Here is a 26,270-nt window from a genome sequence, read left to right as displayed (position 1 = left end):
TGCTACGAGTCCCAAGATGAGAGGCAGGCCGCTGAACACAGAATGCACGAAGTTAGGAAAAATGCCCAGGACTGCTTCAAAGGGTGCTAACAGTCCCGAAAAAGTCATCTTAAATACATGTACAATACCACTGGTATCAGACATGTTTAGGATACGACCTAACATTTCTGCGAAATTTATGGGGCAGTTTGTTGATAATAATGCATGCATCTCTGCAGAGGACCTTGCCACTTGCAGATCATACGTTTCTCTGGACGAGGTCAGTGGCACTGTTTTTTGTAAAAGAATGGCTTTCATTGTGCTTAAAGTATCAATTAGTATAGAAGAGATGTTCAGTGAAGGCATAACAGCGACTCCCCGTCTGTCTTAGTTTTTGGAAACAATACTTGCATACAACAAGTGACCCAGCTGACACACTAACCAGATAGGCTGTCCCTGGCATCATTCCACAACAGCTGTGATCATTCAGCATTTTGTAGCTTCCATTGGAAGGCTGCCTAAAAAGTGGATCTGTCACTGCTGCCGGGGAACCCTGCAGGTGGCATGATAAGATGTTTGAAGAACCATCACAGGCTCCATGTAAATTAATGCCTTGACAAAGAAGTGTTCCGCTCAATGTTGTTTTACAGTTTTTAACACTAAGAAACACCTCCTTTTCCCCACTCCAACATTTGTGTGTGTATGGTAAATCCCAGGTCGACTTTATGTACTCTTTACCCAACCTTTCATACAGGCCTGCTGGTATGTGTTTTAAGCAATATTGAAAATGGAAAATCGTCACTGATATTGTGATGGTGCCATGTATTATCCATTCAACGGCTGGTTTCTCAGATACGGTTAATGGTAATCTCTCCAGTTTTTCTATGGTCAGCACCATATAGTCTGCTTCTCTCTGTGCCAGAGAGAGTTGTTTATCTGTAAAATTAAATACAGTAAATAATGACGTAGTGCTGATTAGACGCCAAGGCACGACGCCATGGCACATAGCCAGAACGAATGTTTTGTAACGTCTAGCCTAGCAGCATTATAGAACGTAATTGGGACTGGCCATGTTGTAACATTAGCAAGTCTTGTTTGATTATCTATGGCAGAGAATACGATGCTGTTGAAAGAATAATTTCTGGACGACAGAGTTGTTAATCCATTGTCAACTACAGAGAGTGCTTTCTCTAAATTAATACGATCAATTTCTCGTATTCGTTCTGCAGTTTCCATTTGCCTGACTTTCCAAGCTTCATTGTAAGCAGTGTGAATACCGGCGTATATGAAACGTTTATGACATGGTTTGTGAGGTCCAAGTAAGAAGTCTCGCAAGTCAACGCCATCTTTAAGTAAAGTTAAGTGTTGTTTTATATCTGGGAGTGTGGATTTTTTAGCCATTCAAGGCACAGTTTTCCTACACTGTAAGTTGTTATTATACCTGGATATTGTCTCTGGACATATCTTGGATCTGGCCTAGTTACTGTTAACCCATGTGTCTTGTTCAGGAATCTATCTTGAAAGTTATTCGTGTCTGTGGGCCAGATAAACCATTGTTTCCATTCAGGATTAGTTCTGTTTTGTTGTAAAATCTAATTTACGTCTACCTCCTCATCTGTAGTTCTATTACTATCAGGTGTGGGCTTAGGTATGGACGGTATGCTTAAATCTTTTATCTTAGCCAGGCCAAGACAAGATGTCCGTTGAACAGTTTCATTTAAGAACAGTATTTGTGGGGGACGGAGCTTGCCAGCATCGATGTAGGACGTGTGTGTGCTGAGCTCCGCGCCAACACCCGCAATATCCTGCTACTTATCCTTCCACAACGGACACCAGTGGACTTTCGGGGTGGGGGCCCACTCCGTGGTCACTGCTGCAGCGATCGGTGTAGTCGCTGTCGAAATTGGGGCCAAACTTGCGGAGATCTGGCAGTGCGATGACGATTGCCGACTGGGCCTGAGGCAGCGGACTTGCCTGGAAACTCGGCCGCCGTGCGTGCCTGTACGTGCGGCCACTGTGGGAGCTGAGGCCCGGGGACCCCCGCAGCGACCCGGTGGAGAGAAGCACTCGGTTTGAGGTGAGGTGTGGTGCCCCAGGACACCCTGCGCTTCCCCATTTAGGGGGCGGGGGGGGGAGTGAACTGCATTGTCCCATTCCGGAGGTCTCGAAGCCCCATAAAGACGGAAACGGAGACTGTTTCGCGCGCACTGCGCCTGGATCCCCAGCGCGACTACGGGGCCTTTATCGGCCCGCCAGGCTCCTTCAAGTTGGGCTGAGTCGTCTCTGCTGCTGCTGTGCTGGTAGTTTGCCCCCCCCCCCTGGGACGACCCCTGGGACGAACCCCCCATCGGACATTGGCTGGGCAGTCTGATTGCGGCGCGGCAGACTCTGGGAAGCTGGGGGTTTGGGACCAAGGTGGCGACCGGATACCCGTGCAGAACGACGCTTGCTGCTGGCCTCGACCAGGCGGTACTGCGAGACTGCATTTCCCTCCCCCAACCAAGCAGCTCACGGCGGAGAGTCGGGGAGGACGACCCGGGGGATTGCGCTGCAACACCAGGGACAGTGCCCCAGTTTGGAGGCCCTGATATGAATGGAACTGCGCAATCCTGCAAATTGACGACGCGGATTGCAGCACTACTGGCGCCATACATTGGAGCGATTTTGGAACAGTGTGGGAGCCCTGACCCAGGACCGAGTTTCCGCAACTGCACTCGATTAACACCGGGTGAAGGCCTGCACTATCGCCTGAATGATCGAGGTTGTAACGCTCACTGGAGGTGAGGCCTGCACCGCGACAATACCTGAAACTGGCACCTGCAAGTTTCGGGGGAAACAGCAATACGAGACCTGTAGACGAGCGCGGAGTTGGGATACCGAGGCTTCCCATAGCCACTACCTTCACATCGGAGACTACATACAGAAGCGGGACGCTGCCGGACTTCCCTGCGCACTATGGGCAAGAACAATAGAACCCAGACCAAACTGGCATTTGAACAACATAGAGCGAAGGCCCCGGAGGAACCTGCACCTGACCCTTCGCCTCAAAGCAAGGGTGCGGACAGCACAATGTATGCTGACATTAAAAAAATGCCTGTATCCATGGAGAAAGGACTGCAAGAAAGTATGTCCTCCATCGGCACGAAGATAGACGCACTCACTTACCGCAAGGACCGCATGTCGGAACGGGTGGATAAACATGCGGAACGCCTCGACATGTCAGAGAGGCGTCTCACGGAGGTGGAGGAGGTGCAGACCGAGTGGGACAAGGATCGCAGGCAGTTCTCCAGACTCCTACAGGTCATCCAGGACAAGTCGGAGGACTTAGAAGCCCGCTCAAGGCGCCCCAACATCCGAATCACGGGGGTCGCAGAGACAACACAAACAGGCAAGATGGAGCTCTTTGTGGAGAAACTATTGGTCTCCCTGCTGGGTGACGACGTCTTCTCTCCGATGTTTATAGTTGAGAGAGCCCACCGCACGCTGGGGCCGCAGCCGCGAGCTACCCCAAGGCCGATAATTGCCAAACTCCTCAACTACAGGGACCGTGACACAGCCCTACGAGTGGCCAGGGACAAGGGGAAGCTCCAGTACGAGGGCATGGAAATTTCTTTGTACCCTGACTTTACAGCGAAGGTGCAGGAGGAAAGGCGGCACTTCGCTCCGTATAAAAAACAGTTGCGAGAACTAGGCCTAGACTATGCAATGCTGTACCCAGCGAAGCTGCGGGTCAACAGACGAGGACACTCGCACTAGTTCACGAACCCAAAGGAGCTACAAAAGTCACTGAAGGAGTGGTCCAGGGAACAGAGAAACAGCCCAAGCGGACAGACCGAAGAGCAAGAAGACAGCAGTCGTTTGGACAAACAAGAATAGCCCATAGTGTGCTCCCGGAATTGGGGCGCGGATGGCCGCAATAGACTCAGAGTGGTGTTAAGATGGCGGTACCACTGTTTCGAGATGGCACCTGGGGGACAAGCTGCGCAGCTGCCGTGTGATTGCTGTGACCTGAGTTTGGACTGCGGCATGCGGCTGGGTGAGAACATTCCACTGTACATATGTTTGGCCTTGGCTGAGTGGAGTTCGAGACACTGCTTGTGACTCTGTACCATTGGTTGCACTTCCGTGCAACGCCAAAGACCATTGTTGTTTTGGGGTGGGCTGTGGCTGAGACGGGAGGGGGGAGCGCATTGGAGATACTGGACACCATGTTCTTTTGGACCTTGAATAGGCCTTTCGTTGTTGGACTCTGACTAGGGTGTTGGTGGCGGGAGCCACGTTTGCACCAGATAATTCTGATGCACTGTTTGGTGCCACTTATGGCGACCTCTGCCCTAGCGCTTCTAGCTCTAATTGTTCTCGGGGGTAGAATGTTAGGAACTGTACGGAATGACACCACAAGTTGGACATTGATGGGAGGGAATGGGTACTGCCAGACCAATTTGGGGGTGGTCGGCTGTGGGTGGGGGAGGGACTATGTTGGGGATTGTAATTGCTGTTTTGACCGTGGGGTTTTGAAAGTAGAGCCAAGCAACGTGTTGCCTGATTTCAAGTATAAGAGAATGTACGGCATAGTAGTACAGCTGTCTGCACCCTATCGTTATCACTGTTGGAGTGACTAATGCTAATGTTGGGAATGCTTCACTCAATTTGCAGGAATTTAAAGTGTTGACGTGGAACGTGAGAGGGCTAAATGATTACCGTAAATTACGGAATGTACTGAGTTACTTGCACAGACACCATATTGACCTCGCTCTCCTCCAGGAGACCCATCTTCCACTCACTAGTAGGATGCTGCTGGCCAGAGGGCTTGGGGGACACAGTGTGGCAGCGGGGTTCACGACACACTCCAGAGTAAGCATGAGCGAATTTTGCAGATCTCGCGTTCGCGAATTTTGCGGATTTGCGGATTCGCAATCTGCAAAATCCGCGAATTCCCGCGAATTTGCGGATTTTTTTTTTTTTTGTGTTCGCCCGTGTTTCTGCCAGTTCGCGAGGGTTTTTACAATTTCGCAATTTGCGAACTTACCTGTCGGGTCGCAAGTTTTGCGAACTTGTTGTTTCTACGTGTCCAGCCTGTTTGGGACACTCTTCTTCATCACTGCCACTCTCTGTCACCACTGCCACTCTCTGACTACTCATGCCACCCTCTGGCCCACCCATGCCACCCTCTGTTTCATCATCACACCCTCTGGTTGTCCAGTGTACATTATTTTCGGCAAAGCAAAGCACACCTTCCCTGCCTCAAGTGACCTGAATTAATTTGGGGCTGATTAATGTGTCACAGAATATTTTTTTAGCTGGCACCTGCTTCCTTAGTGCGCCCTGATTAGTGATCTTTTGCACTTGCTAAGTGCTTTCATTGTTGCAAAATTAGTTACAACACCTGCCCTGCCCCAACTGACAATAATGAATTAGGGGCTGATTAATGGATTTTAACTTCCAGCCTGGCTCCTGCTTGTCTCCCTTAGCTGTAATTCAGGACCTTTGTGGCATATGTGTAACTATTCTGAGGTTCAGAGCAGGGTCACATAATAGTTTCAACTGGCAACTGAACTCTGGAGGGGCCCCTCAGGAAGCACTACAGGAAATGGCTACTAATGATGTGCCTGAACTTTTGAACCTGGTAAGTAGTTACTTTCAGTTTTGCTAAAATCGTATTTCTGCAATTTTGCACTTATTCGCGGGGCGCGAACTCACGCGAACAGTGCGAGCAGTGCGAGCAAAATCCGCTGCTCGCGGATTTGCGGATTTTGCGGGAAATTCGCAAATCTCGCGGATTGCGGATTTCCCGAAAATCCGCAAAATCCGCGAGCGGAACGGATTTTCCGCCCACACCTACTCCAGAGGTGTACTCACTTGGGTTAACCCTAACTCACAGCTAAAACTGGTACCACTGATGTCAGACCCGGAGGGTCGGTTTGTTATAACTAGGTGTGTGGGCAGGGGACATGATTTGGTAGTGGTCAATGTTTACGGGCTGAATTATGATAGCCCTGAATTTTACTCAACGCTGGCGGCACAATGCAGAACACACGTTCACTTGCTGTGGGGAGGTGAATTCAACTTTGTATTTGACCCTGACCTGGACAGGTCGGTGGGGCCGACCGGGAGGCCAGTGGCCTCGGCTTTGCACATGAAGTCGGAGCTGCTTAAATTGGACCTGGTGGACGTATGGAGAAGTAAGCACCCCACGAAAGGTGGTTTCACTCATTACTCAGCATTCCACAATATCCACACTAGAATAGATTACTGGCTAGCGTCGCAGGCTCCACTAAATAGTATTAGGTGCTGTGTGGTGCTGCCCCGTACCCTCTATGATCACTCCCCTGATCTGCTGCACCTGGTGGTCCCAAAGAAAACAATTCCCCCCTTCCCCTGGAGGTTCCCCCCTTACTCTCTCCTGGACGATGTGTTTCGGGGTGAACTTGCGGACGACATAGATACGTTTTTTGAAACAAACCTGGGGTCTGTTGACAGTTTCCAGACTTTGTGGGACGCTTTTAAGGTCTACATCAGTGGTATGGCAATGTCTAAACACTCGAGTGTGCTTAAAACTATAAGACGTGACTTGAAACAACTTGAATCCCAACTGTCCGATTTGGAGAGACATCTACGGAGTGGCTCTGATACTAACGCTGAGTCCCAAATCAAACTCCTACTGACTGAATACCATGATCTGGCAGACAGGGAAGTACAGCACATGGGCAAATACGCTACAGCGCGAACCTAAGGGGAGAGGGAAAGACCGGGTGCACTGCTGGCTAGAATGATACGCAGTACCAGGAGGCCCCTGGTGGTGGATGAACTGCTCACGCCAGATGGTGAGGTTATTTCTGACGAGGAGGAAATCCTCCAAACGTTTAGGCAGTACTATGCTGAGCTGTATAAATCCAGGTCACTGCAGGTCGAGGAAGAGATCGACGACTACCTCGAACATATTGCCATGCCATTTTTGCCTGATTCAGACAGGGAATTCTTGATGTCTCCCATACAAGAAGATGAGATTTTGGAAGCAATGGCGAGCATGCGATCTGGTAGTGCCCCGGGAGCAGACGGTTTGACAGTAGGCTTCTACAAGTCGTTTAAAGACAAGCTAGTCCTGCACCTGATCACCCTATTTGATGACATATGCGAGGAGGGTAGTATGCCCCACTCCATGAGGGAAGCCCTACTCATCACCGTTTTAAAGCCTGGGACACCCCCGGAGTCTTGCAGCTCCTACAGACCACTTTCCCTGATAAATGTGGACACTAAAATATTCGCTAAAGAGCTGGCCACACGGTTGACGCTCCTGGTACCAGACCTGGTGGCGCCTGAACAGGCCGGTTTCGTCCCCAATAGGAACCTGACATACAATATCCGTACTGTGCTGGGGACAATGCAGCACGTGCGTCAGGAAAACACTGCCTTAACAATTTTCCTGGACATGGAAAAGGCCTTTGACTCTGTGGAGCGGCCTTTCATGCTCAGAGTTCTGATAAAGTTGGGGTTGGGCGAGCCATTCTTGCAGATGCTGGGAGCCTTGTACTACAAGCCTAAAGCGAGGCTGAAGATAGGAGACAGAGTCACGGATCCCTTTGATATAAGTAGAGGAACTAGACAGGGATGTCCCCTTTCGCCCCTCCTGTATGCGCTGGTGGTGGAACCATTGGCGTGTGCAATCAGGGAATACGACAGCTTGGAAGGTATTAGTTTTCCAACATATAAAATTGGCATATCAACGTATGCTGATGATACACTCCTCTATGTCCGCGACCCGGAAACAAACCTTTCAGCTGTCCTGAGGGAAGTGGTGCGGTTTGGCGCCCTCTCGGGGCTGAAAGTGAACTGGGATAAATCAATTGCTTTCCCACTGACGCCCGTGACGCAGCCCTTTGAGATGGAATACCCCCTGAAGTGGACCACTGACTCAGTTAGATACCTAGGCATACAACTTCACACTGACCCGGACATATTAGTCAGGGAAAACTATGGCGTGGCGTACGCAAAACTGGTTGAAGATGTGGACGCATGGTATAAACTCCTGCTGTCCCTGGTGGGCAGAATAGCCATCATGAAAATGGTGGTACTGCCTAGGTACCTATTTCTCTTCAACAATATACTGGTAGTCCTGTCAAAGGCGTTCTTCAAACAGCTAACGCAGGTGCTTATCAGATTAGCATGGGGGGGTAAACAGCCTAGAGTTAAGTGGAAGACCCTACTGCTTCCTTGTGAAATGGGGGGGCTGGGGGTGCCTGACATGGAAAGGTACTACCGCATTGCGCAGGCAGCCCGCCTACACTCATGGATCCATGGGGACCCGCGCATACCGCATGTGACTTTAGAGCGCTTGTTTGCGGAGCCTCTCCCCCTACCGGCCACTGTCTGTCTTCTGGTAGACCAGGCTATTAGACAACTAGACTCTCTCAAATCTACCAATCACGCGTAGCACGCGTTGACCCGAGCGTGAGACTGTAGATTCCTGTATTCGCCACAGATGCTGATAGACTGGGCGCTCTGGCTGGGCCCGCTGAGGGAAAAAGGAGTCACTGGAGCACTGCGTGCGCTGGGACTCACGAAAATGGAGGACCTTTTTGTTGATGGGGTGTCCAAAACCTGGAAACAACTCACCTTCACGCAGCCGGAGTCTACGCTTCTACAGCGCTTCCAGTTTCATAGGGTTCGGAGTGCGTTAAAGGAGTTATTGGGCCCTGAAATGGATGACCCTCCGGAGGTCCCTGAACTCACTTATGTAATTAACTCCACGTCATCCCGCAAATTAATCTCCAACCTAAACAAACTGGGTGTTGCATATCACCAGCTCCAGCACTCAAAAGCTAGGTCAGAATGGCAAAGGGATCTGCAACTGCAAATTGATGACGACATGTGGAGATACTGCTGCACTAGCACAAGAAAACTCTCCCTTAATGGAAGGCATAGGCTGGTGCACTTTAAGTTCCTACAACGGGTATACTATACACCGGAGAGGCTGCACCGTTACGGGCTTAGGCAGACAGCGGAGTGCGAGAGGTGCCATGCACAGGTTGCAGATTTTATCCACATGGCGTGGTACTGCTCGGGAGTTCAGCAATTTTGGGTGGAGGTTTTCTCAGAACTCAGTACGATTTTGGGCTCGGAGCTGACTGTTAGACAGGAATTAGCGCTCCTGGGATACTCTAAGCCACTTCCGTTATCCCAGCGACGACTCGTTGATATGGCCCTACTGATAGCCAGAAGAGTGGTTGCCATGTGGTGGATGAGGGGCCCGCTTCCCACCAAGAAGAGATGGGCGGGTGACTTACTCTACTGTTGTACACAGTCGGAACATTACAGCGAGCTACTCCCGCCCAGGTGCAGGCCCAAACATTTCTGGGGCTTATACCAGGCATACATACATCAGAGTGAGGAGGAGAACCCTAACCATGACGAGGCACTGGACCCCCGGAATCCCCAGAGGGACAGGTGGAACAGTAGACGTAGTGTCTGGGGAGAGGGAGGGGGTGGGACTTGATATTAGTACACGTAGCGTTCCTTCCAGCTAGCCTAGATCTCGAAGAAGGGACCTCAACGTAGTGCTTGAAGACAGTGCGGAATGGACTAGCCGGTAGCATAAGCACAGGTACATTACTAAGGAACATGGTTGCTGGCACAAGGGGGGGGGGCGAGGGGTAGTTGGGGTAGCTTTTTTTTTTTATATACTTAGGGTTTTAGACAAATATGTAGATACGACCACTGATGTGTGACTCACAGGCACAGCCAAGTCATGTGTATGTTGGAAGCGACACAAGAATGCAAACACCTATGGAGTTATATATACTCCTGCATTGTTACAACTAAGAACTATTAACTTTACACATCTGATGTACTGAACGCCGCCGGGTCCCCGGGATGCCGGCTAAATGGCTGTGTCCAACATATTTACACAGTGCCGCTTTGACTACTTGTATAAGAAACTGTGAGATACGTAATGTACACTATGCTTTATGAAGAATAAAGGTCTTTAATTAAGAACAGTATTTGTTCTGGGATGATGCAGGCTCTGAATAATGCTTCTAAACCTTGTACCTGCCAGTCTTTTGTGCCCCAAACAGTTTTTGTCTCAATGTTGTCTTTCCAAAAGTCAAAGCCTAATGTGGACAATTGAGCATAAAAGGCTGCAGAATAAATTTGTTTAGTATTTGTTAACATACTTTTAATTCCTGTCTTATTAACATTTTTAAAGTAAACGCTTTCTGGATTTGTGACATTAAAACCTGTAAAGTATGGAATTTTTCTATAGAATGTTTTAGAGCTACCTTTTGGAGGTGTTGGACAATGTTCCCATTGATTCTAAGTTAAAACAATTCTAGGGTTTGTAGATTTGCGCAAATAATGATGACCAAAATGATTAAAACAATGCATTTCTTCATAATTTGATGAACCTTCTAAGTATTCATGTTTTGCCTATTTTGCCGACATTTCTAAGTCTGCCATCATGTTATTAACAGTCTCAAAGTCCCAATCATCAGAAAATGTACTCTGTGAAACAAAATCACTCAAGGAAACCTTAAATTTGTGTGGAATCTTTAGCAGCTCGACGGGGCCATAAATGTCATAATCAGTTCTATCCCATGCTATTCCACCAGGTAGAGGAACAGCTGTGATGTTCACTGATGACAGGTCTCTTTGTTCACGATGAGATGATTTTTGTGGCTTCAGGAGCAAGTTGATGTTCTTACTTGCTGTGTCCATTTTACTATATTTTCCATCTATCAGCTTTCTCAAACTTAAAATAAGAATGAGCCATAGGAGGAGAAAAAGTACACCTAACACAATCCAAAATTCACCCGATTGTGAAGTCAGATATGTAGTTGCAAGCTGGTAACCAAGTTCTTTTACTGTTCCTTGAAATATTTGTTTGTTGGCGTTGTTATAGGCTCACTGGGACCCTCAGAAAAGGTATTGAAGTTGATGAAATAGCCAGAGGCAGTTCTGTCAATTGTTGGTATTGCATCCGGATTATTTGAAATGGCTGGAGCTGCTTGTTCCCTTGACATGTTAGTATAGTAAGATGCTACATCATGGTAGACAGGAGTTTCTTGACAAACTGTTATTTGAGTTTCAAGAGGCACAAGTTCCATGGCTTTGTTGCATAGTCCTTCTTTTCTCATTGCAGATTCTTCAAAGGTGATAAGTCTTTCCGTTTGAACCTCTTGAATGGTAGCAAGATTTGGTCGTCTGCTACATCTTTGGAGTCCACTGGGCCTACTACTTATTATCGGCCTCACGGTGTGGTTTTATCAGGTCAATTGATACGGACTGGTTCTCCTTTCTTCCAGAAAGTGGCGGCAGTAACACTGTTCTTGATCCGTGGACTGCTAATACAGGTACTGGTTTTCTGTAAGAAGGTATTCACAAAACAAGACCTAGACCGAACAGGCATCAAACATTAAATCAATTAATGGTGTACCATCGAATGCAAAACTTTTGCAAATAACTCCTCTCTTTTAATTGCTGAGGTAGGAGGTACATCAAAGTTATGCCATAATTAAAAAACATATGCCCAATCCCTTGAAAACATAAAACCAACTGTGAGACAACAAATAACACACACCTACGTGCCTAAATCAGGTAGATAGAAAAAAGTGTGTGTGAGCGAGATGGAGCCTCACGGGCGAACCACCAACGGGAACCTGGCAGGTACTCACCAGGATTGCCCTGATCTCATCATTGGCACCATCAAGCTCAAAAGAAAGAAGAGTGTCCAAAAACAAACAAAACAGTGTTTGTGAGGAAATGCAGTGTGTGGGAATAACAAACAAACACAATACGTGTCAAACAACAAATATGTAAAAGACCACAAGCAACACGGAACTTAGCTTTATTCTGTCACTTTTGTGTTGGTCGCGGGGTGTTAAAAAAGTGAGAATGGCTAATACCTATCTAGCCATACTCCACTTGACAACATGTTTCATTGCCACTTCCATTTTAGGCAATTTCTTCAGGGCATCACAAATTTTTAAGCCACTGCATTAGGACAATCGTTGTCTTCACATCTGAAATACAAATAAAAAACACACACATAGTTGTCATCCTTTCATGTACAGAAGCCAAAAGGTGAGAGGCTTCAAAATGTGAGAGGTCCCAAACCACACACAACATCCTGTTATTTACCCTCAATCGACCACCTTGGCGCATACCAGTCAAGAGGTCCAAACCATAATAGGTTTCAGGGTGACTCCAGGTGTGAGTCACTTTTCTTTCCGCAATTTTACTGTGAAAAATAGAGCATATATGGTTTTAATCTCTATATATCTATTGTAGTAAATCACCATCGATTATTGTGAGCCTTTACAACACCCTATATTCTACCACTGTGACTTTGTCGATGTTGAGAGGTAAAGGAACCCTTTGAATGCCGGTGATGTCACTTAAACCTCAGTACAGCAATAACCCACAAGGCTTCCTAAGAAGTACAGATTCTGTTAAATGGCACTTAGATATGGTGCATCATAATAGCGCAAAGCAATAAAATTCCCACTGGACCACTGTGCCAAAATATTCATTCTCACCCTGTAGTTATGCAATTACACATCTACCTACTTAAAGGTACGGAATCTATTTAGTGTTTGCATCGGTTAGATAGACGGCAATTAATGTATCGCGGTCACGCAGCACGGTGAAAAACCCATAAGGCCACTGTGTTGGAATATCTCACATACCGCTCTGCAAAGTCACACTGGACTCATTGTGCCCTGGGTGCTTATTCTCACTCTTCCAAACATAGGCGAGTCAAAAGAACCTGGGGACTTGGACAATCTGCATCTTACCGGTAAAGAAGTCGAAGCCAGCATTGACTCAGCACACGCGAACGCCGGGCAACGACTGCTTTGATTAGAAATAGTTCCTGGGCGTTGCGAACAAACTCGCGTAGTATCGCGAGAACACGGGTCCGCCATATTGAAACGGGTAGAAACCCAAGCAATTAAAGGGAGGACACGGGGCCGATGATAAAGGACTCTAATCTGATTGCCGCATCAAGATTTACAGAAGCAAACAATGCAGATGTGGCAACCGACCTCCACCCCAATGGCAGGCATTCCCCCCACGACAAACCCGGAGCAGGGGCAGACAACCCCTATAAACAACATAGTGGTAAACTTGTCAAACCACACCCTGTCTGAAAGTGAGTTAAGAGTGCTAAACAAAGGTTTAGGCTTTGTCCCGACCCACACCCATGATTCTTTTAAATGCAGAGTAGAGTTTTTTGAAACGGTCCAAAAGATCAAACTAAGAAAATTCTTTGCGAATCAACCACAGGATAACCAAAGAGGGTTCAATACTAACTTAAGGAAACCTTCCACATTTGTGCCACCGGGTGGGTCTTTGGGTCCAGAAATTGTGGTTTTTGAGTCTAGAGTGCTTCAAGACATAGAAGTGCTAGAAACCAAACAAATGAGTACCAACTACAAAAACATGTCTAGATCGGATTGGGAAGCTGTGAAGAGCTTGCAGAACAACAGCGAATTGACCAGAAAAAGCGCAGATAAAGGTGGAGCGGTAGTTGTGCCTAACACATGTGATTACGAGACAGAGGTCTACCGCCTACTCAATGTTCGTGTAATTTACCAGCCATTAAATAAAGACCCTACCCCTGAATTACTTACCATCATAAAAGGAATGGTAGGAGAAGCAAAAGAAAAGAATTGGATCTCTGGGAAGGAAGCAGTGTTTCTGGTGAATACCAGCCACAGAACTCCTGCATACTACATCCATCCAAAAATTCAAACGCAATACCCCCCAGCCCCCCCCCCCCCCCCCCCCGGGCAGGCCTATTGTGTCTGGGATACAGTCTGTCCTGGAACCGTTATCGCAATTCGCAGACTACTTCCTACGCAAATCTGTGGTTGCACAGCAATCTTTTGTTAAGGACACTATGGACATTTTAAATATCATCTGAGATATTGGTAAAAATAGACCTTGAGTCTCTGTACTCCTGCATTCCTCAGGATGCTATGCTTGTGGCAGCAGCGCGCACCCTGAGGTCGCAGGAATGGTTTTATGATGCACCACAAACTTTCGTTTTACAGTGCATTGAATTAGCCCTAACTATAAATTTCTTCAGTTACAAGGACAAGATGTTCCTGCAGACTACAGGGACTTCAATGGGGGCCACTATGGCACCCAGCCTGGCCTGGCCAGTTTGAGGACCACGTCGTCTATCCTTCCACCAATCCCTTTAGAGACCATGCCCGTCTCTGGAGGAGATACATAGATGACGTGCTCTGCATCTGGGCTGGGGACGAACCAAGACTCCTAGAATTTTTCAACTGGCTTAATGTGCAAGACCAATGTCTGCGTTTCACGTGGTCCTACAGCCAGGAATCGGCAGTGTACCTTGATTTAGACATTTCAGCCAAGGACGGTGGTCTTGTGACTAGTGTCCATCACAAACCCACCAACAGGAACTCTCTATTGGCGTATGACTCATACCATCCGAGGGCCTTAAGAGATAACCAGCCGGTGGGGCAGTTTCTCAGATATCGCAGAAACTATTCGACTACGGACATGTACAAAGATCAGGCACAAGTCTTATGTGAGAAATTTGAAAAAAGGAACTACCCTGCTAAGATTATAAAACAAGCTAAGAAACGAGCACTGAATACACCCAGGAGTGCCCTTCTTGAGGTTAACCAAAAAGAAAAAAGTGACTGTCTCCCGGTGGTCATGACCTTTGATCCACTAGCCACGAAAATAAGGCAATCCATACGCAAGCATTGGTCCTTATTGTCTAGCGGTGATTTTAAAATGCCACCGCCTAGGTTTGCCTTTAAGCGTTCAAGCAACCTAAAGGATAAGCTAGTCCACACTAGGACACAAGTCAGCAATGCGTCCATAAACAGCACAGTCCCCAATGGACATTTTCCCTGTGGTGGGTGTTCTGTCTGTCCATTGACATCAAAGACGACAGTGGTCACTTTGCAATCAGGTAAAGAATGGTTTTTAACCCAGTTCAGCAATTGCAACACCACAAATGTGGTATATAGGCTAGAGTGCGAATGTGGTTTACAGTACATTGGACTCACCACCCGAAAAATTAAAACGTGGATACAAGAACATCTCAGCACAATTAGGTCAGGTAAACTCACCACCAAATTGGTTCAACACTGCCACACCAATAAACATTCTTTCAAGTGGGTGGTGTTAAAGAAAGTGACAGGCGACTCTGGAATGGTAGAGCGGCTGCTTACCACCAAGGAAGCCAGATGGATCTATCAAGAAAAATGCGAAAGGATAGGTCATAATGAACCTTTGGAATGGAACAAAGTGCATTAAGTTCCACCCACACACTCAGTACACTTTATGTGGGGCATAGGACTTATACACATTGAGATACAGCATCCCACTGTAGCACATATATAACAGCTTAGCATCCATTGGAACGCATTTCTGGGTTCTACAATGGACCATCCCTTTCATTTTACTGGTTCTACTGGTTAATTAATCCCCTTTAAAATGTCGGGACTAGATCTCGGTGCGGAAACAGAAATTTGTGTGTACCATTAGACTCCTTGCAGTAATTTTTCCATTAAATAGTAACTTTTTAATAAAGTAGAATAATGATTTTTTCTCATCATATGATTATTTACATCTGCATTGTTTGCTTCTGTAAATCTTGATGCTGCAATCAGATTAGAGTCCTTTATCATCGGCCCGTGCCCTTCCTTTAATTGCTTGGGTTTCTACCCGTTTCAATATGGAGGACCCGTGTTCTCGCGATACTACGCGAGTTTGTTCGCAACACCCAGGAACTATTTCTAATCAAAGCAGTCGGTGCCCGGCGTTCGCGTGTGCTGAGTCAATGCCGGCTTCGACTTCTTTAAAGGTAAGATGCAGATTGTCCAAGTCCCGGGTTCTTTTGACTCGCCTATATTTGGAAGGGTGGGAATAAGCACCCAGGGCACAATGAGTCCAGTGTGACTTTGCAGCGCGGTATGTGAGATATTCCAACACAGTGGCCTTATGGGTTTTTCACCGTGCTGCGTGACGGCGATACATTAATTGCCGTCTATCTAACCGATGCAAACGCTAAATAGATTCCGTACCTTTGAGTAGGTAGATGTGTAAATGTATAACTACAGGGTGAGAATGAATATTTTGGCACAGTGGTCCAGTGGGAATGTTATCGCATTGCGCTATTATGATGCATCATAGCTAAGTGCCATTTAACAGAGTCTGTACTTCTTAGGAAGCCTTGTGGGTTATTGCTGTACTGAGATTTAAGTGACATCACCTGCATTCAAAGGGTTCCTTTACATCTCAACATCGACAAAGTCACAGTGGTAGAATATAGGGTGTTGTAAAGGCTCACAATAATCGATGGTGATTTACTACAATAGATATATAGAGATTAAAACCATATATGCTCTATTTTTCACAGTAAAATTGCGGAAAGAAAAGTGACTCACACCTGGAGTCACCCGGAAACCTATTATGGTTTGGACCTCTCGACTGGTATGTGCCAAGGTGGTCGATTGAGGGTAAATAACAGGATGTTGTGTATGGTTTGGGACCTCTCACATTTTGAAGCCTCTCACCTTTTGGCTTCTGTACATGAAAGGATGACAACTATGTGTGTATTTTTTATTTGTATTTCAGTTGTGAAGACAACGATTGTCCTAATGCAGTGACTAAAAAATTTGTGATGCCCTGAAGAAATTGCCTAAAATGGAAGCGGCAATGAAACATGTTGGCAAGTGGAGTATGGCTAGATAGGTATTAGCCATTCTCACTTTTTTAACACCCCGCGACCAACACGAAAGTGACAGAATAAAGCTAAGTTCCGTGTTGCTTGTGGTCTTTTACATATTTGTTGTTTGACACGTATTGTGTTTGTTTGTTATTCCCACACACTGCATTCCCTCACAAACACTGTTTTGTTTGTTTTGTGGACACTCATCTTTCTTTTGAGCTTGATGGTGCCAATGATGAGATCAGGGCAATCCTGGTGAGTACCTGCCAGGTTCCCGTTGGTGGTTCGCCCGTGAGGCGCCATCTCGCTCACACACACTTTTTTGTATCTACCTATTTAGGCACGTAGGTGTGTGTTATTTGTTGTCTCACAACTGGTTTTACGTTTTCAAGGGATTGGGCATATGTTTTTTAATTATGGCATAACTTGGATGGACCTCCTACCTCAGCAATTAAAAGAGAGGCGTTATTTGCAAAAGTTTTGCATTTGATGGTGCACCATTAATTGATTTAATGTTTGATGCCTGTTCAGTCTAGGTCTTGTTTTGTGAATACATAATTGAGTGGAGGGCGACCTATGACCGTTTTTCCCTCTAAGCTCCTTGTTGTTAACTATTTCTGTAAGAAGGCCCAACTTCCTTCTTATCTGCTATTTTCTCTCTGACCCCATCCCCAATCTTTGGAATCCAGACAGGTCTTGCTGAGACAGGTGGTCTTTCTTCAGTGGTCTTTGGCTTTTTTATGGTGTTGCTTAGACTTCTTCTTGTTTCATTTAAGTCCTGTAAAACAGCCAAACGATCTTTGACATCAAAGGGTTTTTGTTCCACCACTGAAGTATAACGATAGAGGTCTTCAACCATCATTCTAATATCAAAAAGGATTTTATATGGAGGGATTTCACCCAGAGAATTTCTTGGCAGGTTATTAAGACTACGTTGGACACTTATTAGATGTTTGACCCACCGTCTCCCGAGCCTAATACCCTAGCTGGTATAGATTGCTTTATGACACGTTTTTTTCTTTCCACAACCGAATTTCCCTCAGGATGGAATGGACTTGAGTACCGCAATGCAACGCCCAAGTTGGCCATGGCCTCCTTGAAAGCCCTAGAGCTAAAAGCAAGAGCCGTATGTGTCGATAAAGACTCCCAATTCTTTTTAACAGTTCGGGCGTCAGCTGAGCGCCGACGCCACATCCAAATTAATCTTGAACATGAATCCACTGCGACCATGATGTATTTATAGTTACCATCCCTCTGCAAGGGACTGCAGTGGTCCAGATAAACACATGCTAATTGTTTATCTGAAATTAGAAGGGGCGTCTGCGCCGGGCGTTTCACTGTTGAAACTTTTGCTTTCTAGCAGATTTCACATGTTGAAGAACCGGGTTTAAAACCCAGCGGCACCAGGAGCACGCCCAAAGTCTTCGATTTGCCTGTCTTGGTATACAGAGACACGGAATACTTCTGGGTGGCATCAAAGACCAAGTTTATTAGCTGCAGCTAGTAACAGAAGTCCTAGAAATACAACACAGTGTGCAACTCAGGAAACTGTTCAATTTTGTAAGGCAGGACATCCCTTTTTATGCCCAAATTCACATTACAAATGCACACCCACTGCGCAAAATTCTAGCCAATAAGGTACATTTTCAAACAAAGTTTCACATAGCAAAAACCTCAATTTACATTGTCCCAATCCACAAGTTAATTATTAGGAATGTCCCAAATCCAGTCTCCACAAGCCGGACAAACTCATAATTGAAAGCACAATGCATGTAATGAAGAAACATAGAAAGGAAACAATGACAGTTAACGAGCAAGATAAAGCATGTGTAAAGAACCTAAAAGTTAATGATGTCCTGAACATTGATTGGCAATCTCAGACAACGATCAACCAAGGAAATTGGCTTAGCGAGGTCGGTTTCAAGTGAAGGGGTCAGTTTCTTACAGTTCACCTTAGAGTCAAGAATCGGCCTAGTTAATAAGTGCCTGAACAACAAAGCCCATGCAACTTTGTTCGTTCGGTTACCTCCACGGGCCTACATGATGGCAACACAAAATGGAGGCACAGACAAAATGGAACCCATATTCGAGACAAAGTCTCTGAATATGTAAGGAACTCGCTAGTTGACGTGACAAATTCGCTCCATATTAGCTGCACTCACTAAATACGGTACAACATCACCGTAATCGTGACGGAACCATAACCTCACGAGACAAGACAGAATTTCACAGAACCTCAGACCCTCCTTTTGCCATTATGTAGGCAATAACTCATGTTAATCTGAATCTAGGTCTATATCAATATTCATTAGATCATCAAGGTGTTGCTGGAGCATCATTCTACTACTCTCTACTTCTCTCGAGACAAGTCTCTGCACACACAAGGTAGCACAAAGACTACAAATGGTGGGACCACACTGGATGCAAAGACAGCAAGAGAAGAGAACAGCTAAAACCATACCAAAGAACATCAGAATCTTCCATCCCCATTTGGACAGTAATCCCCAAAACCATCCAGTCAACTACCAGTCTCCTTCATCCACATGAATAGACTCAGAAACCTTATGCAATCTAGAAATGGCTTGGTATACTGTAGGGGCGTTGTCTGGTATGAAAACACAGCAACTAGATTGGATCATTTTGCATACCCCTCCTCTATCTGCAAGTATAATGTCTAAAACCATACGGTTTTTTAACGTCATAAGACGATCCGCTTGAAGCTCAGCGGTAACATTACTGAGGGCACCTGCAGTCTCATTGATAGTGGCCTCAACCACTCTCGTAAGTTGTCGTATGTTCCTGCTATTGGCCATAGGACCCCAAAACAGTAGGAAACCTTTGAAAAAGTCTCCTACTTCCTGTGCTGCGGTATCTTCCTGATCGAGGACACCTCTACCATATCTTGTCCTATGATAGTACGGAGTAGTAGTGTATGTAGGGGGAAGCAAAAATGCCACATAACAAGTTCCCGAAAAATAAGGCGGCAACTATGTATAGGCTCTGTCGTGACAAATAAAATACGTGCCTTTAGCTGGCATGAACGGAGGAGAAGTCTGAGATGAATAAACATAGGTTTGAGCACACACACTCTTACCTAGCTGAGCTCTCGGATTTGAACCACTACCTTGCAAACAAAAGTGGCCTCGATGTGGTACAATCCAAATCGGGGGAGACCTTTTTCGTCTCTCCTTCTCTGTCAAACTAGTACTGTATCCAGTCACGTTCCAACCAACATAAGCCTGCACCTCATCCTTAGGGATAGCATTATATGCATCAATATCTCGGATCATATCTATTATTTCCTTTATCAAGGCACTATTATTCAGATTATCTTTCACGGAACATAAGGGATATACCTCATTCGCATAAATGAACATAGTCTGAAAAGCCCATACAGACCCATTGAAAGAAAAAGGCAAAACCAAATAAGGCATACCTCTATCTGTCGTATGAGGCATATGACCACAGACCCAGCAATTAGTGGTATTTACTACCAACTGATGCTGATGCAACAACTGTATAAACGAATTGTTAACAAATTCTGACCTCCTTGCTGTTCATGTTCGGGCAACGTATAAAATTGGTGCAAAGAAACAGTAGAAAAGGAAAGCAAAGGTTGGGACGTGGGTCCAGATTTCAATGGTGTAGCATAAACAATGCAACCCACACAAGCTAATGTGATACTTAAAAACATAAAAGAGCACAATATGATAAAACATTTGCTACGTATTAATGTACAGAATCTCATCTTAAAATCCATGTTATCAACAACTCTCTCAGTTACAAAAAACTCCATCCTCTAACGTGCTGCTCACGGCAGTTTTCCCTCTTCACTTAAGTGTGCGTCCAGGCGTCCTACACGTCCTTAGAACAGCAGACCTTTTGTCAATATGCGGGTCACCCCTTAAGAACTTATACCGTGACCCTGCAGCTGAGCTCGGATGGTATCTCAAAAAAAGAAAAATCGAACAAATAATTTTCTTGTCTGAAAGAGTATAATTCTCAAAAACAGTCGAATTTTATTTGTCCTTTTTAGACCTCAGATTATAACGTTCTTTACCAGACACCGCCTGATCCTTGAAAAGCATCTCTGGTTGGGTAGTATCAAGTCTCAAATGCAATGGCACAGCTTCTTGCAGAACTTCATCATCCGCACGTTCCGACTGAGTCCATTTCAAACATGCATCACTAAAAGGCACAAATCTCTGAACCCTTTCAGTCTCAGAATCAGCAACACCATATCTGACCCATTGGTCATATGGTAAGGGCAAGGGTATCCTTTTACAATGGGTCGCATGCACCCAATTTTTCTTGCCGCAAACCTTGACAGCAGTCCGAGCCGTCAATAACACCTGGTATGGACCCGTCCACCTCGGTTCCAGATTCTTTGTCCGCTGGAAATTCCTCACGAGAGTCCAGTTTCCAGTTTGAATCGAGTGACCTGCATCCACAGAAGCTGAAGGTAAAGTACTGTGCACCTGTTTGTGAAGAACACGCAATTTAGCAGTCAAGTCATGTAAGTAATCAACCAACATAGGATACTCGATGTCGCTATATTCATTCTGCCTCGTCACACCCCAAACATTCGCCGGGCGCCCAAAAACAATTTCGTATGGGCTAAGTCCCACTCGAGAATGTATTGTCGTCCTTGTTGACAAAAGTGCCAATGGCAAAGCATCGGGCCATGTAAGACCAGTGCTCGCTTGTATCTTGGCCAATTTAAGCTTAAGAGTGCCATTGTAGCACTCAACCAAACCAGCTGACTGGGGATGATTCGCAGTATGAAATTTCTGTCTGATTCCCAAACCCGCACACACTTTCTTCATAATCTGGCCCACAAATTCACTTCCGTTGTCACTCCATACCATTCTCGGCAAACCATACCTAGGGAAATATTCTTTAAGCAAAACCTTGGCTGTAGATAAAGCAGTATTATCCTTGAGGGGGTAGGCCTCTATCCATCGGGAAAAGGCACAAACAACCACAAGGACATACTTTAGGTTGTTGCATCTTTCCATGTGAATAAAATCCAGCTGTAGCACCTCAAACGGATACGTTGGAGGAGCAAAATGACCGACTGGGGTTAGGGTTCCCTTGCCAGGATTATGCATCAAGCAAATCATGCAGTTTTTAACCAGATTCTCAGCACATTTAGGAATTCCAGCATTCTGCCATACCAGAGGCAACAACTTACATATCCATTTTGAACTGATGTGAGCCAATCCATGAGCAATTGTAACTACTGGGAGCACATACGCATCAGGCAACAACCATCGCTGGTGCTCCGACAACTCAACCCAACAGCCAGTCGAATCCAACATTCCCGTAGTCTCTCTCCACACACTCAATTCTTTCTCAGTAGCTTCTGCCTGAATCGATTTCACACTTTCTATTGTGTCTTCACACATTCCTCCTGCCATAACCCATCTAGCAGGGCCTGCAACATACATACGACTCGTCACATCTTTCGCCGTTTCTCTTGCTACTTCATAAGCAAACGCATTACCACAACCAACATCATCCGTAACTTTCCTATGTGCACTGCATTTCACAATAGCAACTTCTGTCGGCAAAGTAAGTGACTCAAGAAGTTCATTCACTAATTGTCCATGCTGCATGAGAAGTAAGAAATCCTCTCTCTCCACAAACGTCCAAAACTATGAGCCACACCAAATGCATATTGGCTATCAGTATACACATTTACTCTCTTTCCTTTCGACAACACACACGCTCTCGTCAGTGTAATCAACTCTGCTGCTTGAGCTGAATTCTGTGCAATACGTGCAGTTTAAACAATCGTGTGCAAAGTCGTAACCGCATATGCTGCAGTCGTATCGCCATTTGGAAGCTTAAAGCATGAACCATTTACCCATAGGGTACCATCTGGATTCGCAAGAGGAGTATCTTTCAGATCAACTCTACCCTTTCGTTTCCTCCTCTGTCCGGAGAAAACAATCATGCTGTTCCTGAGCATCTGTCTCTACAGAAATCGGCAACAATGTAGCTGGATTCAATGTGTTGCACCGCTTAATGTGCACATGACTAGCCAAAAGCGTCAACTCATAACCTGACAAACGCGCACTAGTAAGGTGCTGAGTCCTTGTTTTATTCAATCAAAATCAATGTATTATCCAATACCAAACCAGCAGACTGTCGGATAGAAACAGCAGCTGCCGCTGTAGCTCTCAAACAACTCGGCAACACCCTGGCAACTGGATCTAAAGTAGCTGAAAAATACGCACATGGGCGCTGCTTGTCTCCAAATTGTTGCGTCAACACTGACATGGCACAACCTTCTCTCTCGTGTACGTGGAGTGTAAAAGGCTTACTTTAGGCAGGAGTACCCAACACCGGAGCAGAACACAAATTATCACGTAATTCAGAAAAACTCTTCTGACATTCGTCAGACCAAGGAAGAGGATTTGATGTATCCTTAAGGGTAAGTGCCAACAAAGGTTTCGCCAATAGAGAAAAGTTCGGAATCCACTGCCTACAATACGAGGTGATACCCAAAAACACACGCACCTCTCTCTGTGTGGATGGCACAGTCATTTGAGCAATCGCTTGAATACTCTCTGGGGTCAAACGTCTTCCCTCCTTCGACAAGAGATGACCTAAGTAGGTCACTTCTTGGCGGCAATACTGCAACTTCGAAGGTGACACTTTATGGTGACGGTCAGACAAATGTCGCAACAAAGAAAGCGTAACTTCTTTACAAATCTCTTCATCATCAGCAGCAACCAACAGATCATCCACGTACTGTATAAGAGTCGCACCAGGAGGCAAGACAAAAGCATCAAGCTGAGTTTTCAAAGCCTGACTATAGATGGAGGGACTCTCACAATAACCTTGAGGAGCGCGCTTAAACCAGAAGCTTCGGCCTCCTAAAGAGAAGCCAAAAATATCCCTACTTTCTTCAGCAATGGTAATACTAAAGAAAGCATTCTTCATATCGATAACAGAAAACCAAGCAGCAGAAGCAGGGATCATAGTCAATAGGGCAGTAATGTCCAGAACAACAGGAAACTGTGGCACGACAATTTTATTGACCTCTCGAAGGTCGATCACAAACCGATACACGGGTGGCTGAGAAGAGTCAGTATGCTTAAGGATAGGCAGAATAGGACTATTACACACATTACCTCTCGTTTCTTCAATCACACCTTTCTCAACCAAATCATAGATAATCGCTAAAAGAGCTCTCTCACCATTACTAGAGATCTTTTATTGGGGAATGCGAGGTAGCTTAGCATTCGACTTGAGGGTAACAACATAGGGTGGAATCTGCAAAAGGCCAACATCATTCGGACCTGTAGCCCAAAGAGTATCAGGGAGCGAACGCAATTCCAGTGGAAGCCGATCTTTAGACAATTACATCGGAGAAATCACTCTCTTACCCAGCGTAAGATGTACTCCCGAAGGAGAACAATGTAATGTTGTATACAATCTTTTCAACAAATCCAAATCCAACAGATTCTCACCACAACCTGCCGTTAGAATAAGGGGTGCTTCCAATTCACAAGGCCCAATAGAAAGAGGCAAAGGACTAGAAACCGGATTACAAACTGAGACACCAGAAAATCCTACTGAGACATTCATCAAGCCAGACAAAGGTGCGCCAGGGAGTTTAGAGTGCATGATAGAACTCTTAGCCGCACCAGTATCCAAAAGAAAGGGTCCTGACACACCTGAGGTAATTACTTCAACATAAGGGCCACTCTGGTCTTCTGGAAATGACACTACTCCCTCTCTTTGTCCATGGCTGTCCTAGCTATCATTAAAACCAGCACTCTCACTTTCAACATAACAGTCATCCGTGTAATACTGAGCAGACTGAACAGACAAAACATTCTGTTGATCAAAGTAATTCATAGAATTCTGAGGGGGAAAGGAACGTTTGTTCTGAGGAAACGCACCACATCCTCTACCCCTAGGAGCTTGTTGAAAACCGCCACGACCTCTCTGACCAGACACACCATTTGTACGTTGTAGCAAAACTGGACAACTACTCTTGAAATGACCTTCTTCCCTACAATAAGCACACTGATTAGGGCCTAGCGGAAGTCGCAGAGTAAAAGACTCAGGCTTCTGCAACAATCTCTGAAACTGTGGGGGCTGCTGGAACTGGGAAGCTTGCTGACGCTGATTAGAGCGAGGCGGATACGCCTGCTGTAGAAGAACCTTTGTCTTCAATTCTTTAGACTTCTTTTATGCTTTATCCTTCTCATCTTTATCTCTATTCTCGTAATATTGTGCAGTAGCCAATATCTGGGCCGAAGAAGAAAAAGCCCATGAACTCTCAGAGTCCTTCAACTTATTACAAAGTTCAGGAAGCAAATTAAAAACAAACTTATCTACAAACAACCTTTGACCACCTTCTGTACTCATGTCCTGACCATTGTGATCAATTAATGTTTCTTCAAACCTAGTGAAGAAATCAGACACACTCTCGTCTTTCTTTTGTTTGCATGCTGCTAACTTGTCCCAATTCGCTTGCATAGGAGGCATCAAGGTTTTCATTAAATTAATAATCCTACCAGGTAATTCTGCAACTAAAGGCTCAGGTTTGGCACCTCCTATCTGTCGACCATCTGCAGCAACAATATTAACCCACGTATCTCCTAACTCTACCGCATGATCCTCATGACGAATCTTCGCCCACAAAGGTTGAGGAACTACATTACCCAACAACATATCCACGTCAGCTAAATTCCTAACACACACATCAACTGTCTGGGACAATTCCTTGTAGTAACCAGCAGGATTTTTACGGGGGTCAGGCAAAGTCTGCTTAAGAGCCAGGACCTCAGCTCTCTTCAAAGGAACATGTACCCACACTCGCTGAAAATGAGCAGGTACTGCTTGAATACCATTAACGGCATCGGTAGCAACTGCCTCTCTCCATACAGGAGGAAGCTCTCTCATCGGGTACTGCTTCACTTTCCTCCTAACAGAAGGATCAGGTTCAAACAACGACTGAGAAGGAAGTCTACACCTAAACGCAAGAAGCGTCTCTACTGCTTCCTCAACATCGGGACCCACTATCGTCCCTTTAGCAAATTCACACTGAACGTCAAGCACTTCCTGCGGAATCAGACCCAACTCATTATTTTCCCATTCTTCACGAAGGAAAGTGCACATTACATCAAAAACATACCTTTGCTTAGGCGGATCCCACTGTAAGAAAACATCCATAACCGCTTGTAAATTATACCTAGAAGCATTTGAAACCCATCTTCGAGCCAAAAGATCCAACACTGCCGGCTCTTCGGGACCAGGAAGCTGACTACGACTCTGCTTACATTCTGAAACCGGGGTCATACTCAGTGACCCAAAGAGTGGAGACAAAAGACTAGCAACAGTCTCCGTCATCCGTTTTCGAGCAGAAGGAGAAGAAGTTGACATAAGGACAGGAGACAAAGTGTTTTGAGGCGACAAAGACATAGAGTCAGTAGAAAAGGAAGTCGAAGGCAAAGGAGAGGAAGGCAAAGGAGTTTGAGGCAGAACTGGTAGCAAAGCTGGCGGCCCTAGAGAAGGCTGCGCCAATGGAGGAAGAACCAACTGTTGAAGAACAGCT

This window comes from Lissotriton vulgaris, chromosome 3_1, assembly GCF_964263255.1.
Source record: "Lissotriton vulgaris chromosome 3_1, aLisVul1.2, whole genome shotgun sequence".
In the NCBI taxonomy this organism is placed as follows: Eukaryota; Metazoa; Chordata; class Amphibia; order Caudata; family Salamandridae; genus Lissotriton; species Lissotriton vulgaris.
Note: the sequence above shows the minus strand (reverse complement) of the source record.